The sequence below is a fragment of the Sinocyclocheilus grahami genome, unplaced genomic scaffold, assembly GCF_001515645.1.
Source record: "Sinocyclocheilus grahami isolate Dianchi unplaced genomic scaffold, SAMN03320097.WGS_v1.1 scaffold442.1, whole genome shotgun sequence".
NCBI classification, from domain to species: Eukaryota; Metazoa; Chordata; class Actinopteri; order Cypriniformes; family Cyprinidae; genus Sinocyclocheilus; species Sinocyclocheilus grahami.
In genome coordinates this window covers 684,304-688,384 of record NW_015505621.1, presented here as the reverse complement: position 1 = coordinate 688,384, position 4,081 = coordinate 684,304, and the positions used below count along the sequence as shown (strand labels likewise).

General features: G+C 40.1%; 1 pseudogene; it reads left to right on the top strand.

The window, feature by feature from the left end:
* Positions 1-4,081, top strand: part of LOC107552144 (probable ATP-dependent RNA helicase DHX37) — a 23,156-nt pseudogene that overhangs the window by 9,750 nt on the left and 9,325 nt on the right.

The window sequence follows — 4,081 nt, the reverse complement described above, 5'->3', positions numbered from 1 at the left end:
CAGTGATCAGAGAGCCCCAAAGCTGCTCGTGGGACAGAGTGATATGCATTCTTTATTGTGGTGTAACAGTGATCCAATATATTACTGTCTCTGGTGAGACATGTGATGTGCTGTCTGTATTTTGGCAGTTCACGGGAGAGATTGGCTTTATTAAAGCCATTTTATAATGCCGTCTTATTGCTCTTCTTCCTAGTAGGTGCATTTTAAAAATGTTTTCCAGATGAATCCTGGACTCCTTTCCAAAATGATAAATTAATATAAGAACAGCTACAAAAAAAAAAGCTGTTGTCGTTCCATCCTGACGGATGACAGCCATGACAGGAATCCCAGAAAATAAACCATGGAACTTTGCCCAATCAGACAACAGTTTACTCGCGCGTGACTTGTATTAACAAATTTGGTCCATTTAGAAACTTTGCCATGTGAAAGCGAACCGCACCAAGAATAAAAAGCAACATTGTTTCAGAACAAAGCAATCGATCTACAGATGTGAAAGCACCCTAAGCAAGCCAGAGGCGACAGTGGCAAGGAACCAAAACTCCATTGGTGACAGAATGGAGAAAAAAACCTTGGGAGGGTTTATCCATGCTGCAGCAAAGTTAGATTGTGCAGAGGACTCAACTGGCTCCTGTGGTCTTGTCCCGGTGGCCGTCTAGGAGACAAGGTCTTCACTGGGGATTTGTCTCTGGGGCTCATCTAGTTGTCCTGAATACTGAATACCAACTACTAATATTAGGAGAACGTTCTGTTTAAGACACTTTTATATGCAGATAACTTCTGTTATGATCAAGAAAAATTGTGTTGTCAAATATGTATATGTGTGTATATAGGTGGAGGCCCGTCAGTTTGCGGTCATGGTTCATTTTTTGAATAAATGTTTGGTCATAGAATGTTTCCAGAATGTTCTGAGAACGTTCCCTGTTAGCTGTCAGACTCTGTTCCATGTTTTGTGTGTGTCTTGCTCCCCATGTGCCTTCCTATGCCCTTATTTGGTTAGTTTCCTGTTCCTGTCCTGATTAATTAAGTTAATTTGTCCCAGGTGTTTCCCTTGATGTTTCATTGCTCCCAGGTGTGTCTCGTCATCCCCTCCTCCTGTGTGTATAAATAGTGTTCCCTGTGTGTGCTCCAGCATCCGGTATTTTATGTTGATGTATGTGCATGTTCATGTTTTCATGTACAGCATGAGTGTTCCGTGTTGTTAATTAAACCCCTTTGGATTCATGTACTCCTCGTCTCTCGCCGCTCCTTGCTCCTCAGTCTGCTCAGTAGTGCACCCGTGACATTAGCTGGGTTTGTGTGGTACTTTTTGGCCTGTCATGTGTGTTTCTTCTCTCTCTCTTGTTGAACTAAATTGATTGTAAACACTTTACAGTAAAGGTGTTATTTGTTAACATTATGTACAATGAACTAACACTAAACAATACAGCATTTAACATTTACTCATGCACTTTTGAAAGTTCTGGTATCTGTTAATGTTAGTTAATGCACTGTGAACTAACATAAACAAACAATGAACAATGGTATTTTTATTATCTAACATTAACAAGGATTAATAAATGCTGTAAGAATATTCCGCTAATTTCTATTTTAAAATGATGAATGAAAATGAAGTGATGTAGTCAATAGGGTTGCAAAGGGGTGGAAAAGTTCTGGAAACGTTCCAAAAATCCCTGGAATATTCCAAAAAATCCTGGAAAGTTTCTGAAATTTACTGGACATTTTCCACCTTTTTGCTACATATTATTTGACTTACTATTTATTAAAACAGTATGCAGTGTTCAGTATATTTTGTGCAAGAAGTGTGCTGTTTACTCAACATGGTTCCAATCTCCATTTCAGTCGCTCCCAAAGATTAATCTGGACAATTACTCGACCCTGCCTGTGGACGAGGGTGATGAGGATGATAATGAAGGTTCAGACCTGGAGCTGGAGCTGGGAGATCATCCGGACGCCGATCACGGTGAGAGACTCAGTGATAGATATACAGGTGTGTTTCATCTGTGTTTTACTGGATGTGTGTTAAAGGGGTCATATGATGCTTTTTTTTGTATTTAGTGTAACAGAATATGTTGACATGCTTTAATGTTCAAAAAACACATTATTTTTCAAATACTGTACATTATTGTAGGTCCTCTATGCCCCGCCTCTCTCAAACGCTTCGTTTTCTACAAAGTCCCTCCTTCCGACAAGCGCAGTCTGCTCTGATTGGCCAGCTGACCCAGTGCATTGTGATTGGCCGAACACCGCAAGCACTCTTAACGCCGAACACCGAACGCCGAACGCCCCTTACCATAATCGTGCCAAATAAAGTGCTTTTGCTGTCTCCTAGAAACACACAGCGTCTCCCTGACATGCTGCTTCAACACTAACTGCGGTTACTGAAACCACGCCTTCTTTCTTTGCGTGCACATTTGGGCGGTATTATGCAAATATTTCCACATAGTGAGGTAGATATGTGGGGGCGTGTTAGAACGAGCCGTTTTAGGAGGGCGTGGCAGAGTCTTAACTTTGATAAAGAATATCTCTTTGGTTTTGAGACTTTAGTCTTTGCAACTTCAGGGATCTTATCTATTCACAAACAGCTTGTAACACTCCAAAGAGAAAGGAAAACTTGAAATCGCATCATATGACCCCTTTAATGTGTGTGTGTTTGCTGTGTTCAGAGGAGAAGGCCGACCCGTCCATCCCGCTGTATGTGCTTCCTCTCTACTCTCTGTTGGCACCTGAGCAGCAGGCAAAGGTATGCGCCTTACTTCAGTGGCCTGGAATAACAGAGTCCAATAAGTGTTTTCACTTAATTTACTTTATTACAATACAATAGAACAATATAAAGTATTTAATATTATAGTATAAATGAATATAATTTTCTGTGATTAATAATATAAGTAATTTGTTATATATATATATACAGTACTATATATATACCTGTATATACACACACAGTAATACTATCACTCTCAATACTATATCAACAATATACAGTGGGTACGGAAAGTATTCAGACCCCCTTAAATTGTTCACTCTTTGTTATTGACCATTGTTGTATTTTGGAGGAATCTTAATGAGAGGAAGATCTTGTGGTGTTAAAGTGACGTGATATTTGTGTATGTGTGCGTAGGCTGTACTCGTTTTCAGTTTGTTTTCAGAGGCTGAAATCACACGGCGTCCCGTCGATGACCTCGTCCTTCAGATGAAAGATCTCAACATTGAAAAGGTTTCCTTTCATCATGTGATAATCACACAAGAACTATTACATCCAAGCATGACCGGTTTGGGTTTGGTCTTTATTTATTTATTTAGCGTGTGTTTAGGTTGTGAATTTCCCGTTCCCGACTCCTCCCTCATCCGAGGCGCTGATCTCTGCTGAACAGCTCCTGATCTCTCTGGGAGCGCTGGAGGAACCGCCTCGACGCGGACGGCACGGCCCTTCTCTCCTCTCTTTTATTCATCCGTCACACTTTCCTCTAACTGATCCATTTTATGTGCTGAAAGTGAAGTAAAAGGAAATTTAAACAAGCAATTAGACAAAAAATATACACTGGTATATGAAAATACCCAATTAAAAACATGTTTTTAAATATGCACATGTGATACAAACTCACAGAAATGTCACAGCCTTTCTGTTTAGGGGTAAATGTGATTAACTCAAAAATGTAAAATACTGACATTATGCGGTTTCTTAATAAAAGGGGTCATATGATGCGATTTCAAGTTTTCCTTTCTCTTTGGAGTGTTACAAGCTGATTGTGCATAGATAAGATCCCTGAAGTTGCAAAGAATAAAGTCTCAAAACCAAAGAGATATTCTTTATCAAAGTTAAGACTCTGCCACGCCCCCCTAAAACGGCTCGTTCTAACACGCCCCCACATATCTACCTCACTATGTGGAAATATTTGCATAATGCCGCCCAAATGTGCACGCAAAGAAAGAAGGCGTGGTTTCAGTAACCGCAGTTAGTGTTGAAGCAGCATGTCAGGGAGACACTATGTGTTTCTAGGCGAAAGCAAAAGCACTTTATTTGGCCTTCCGAAAGTAGATGCATTTAGGAATCTTTAAGATCACTTACAACAGAACAGCAATG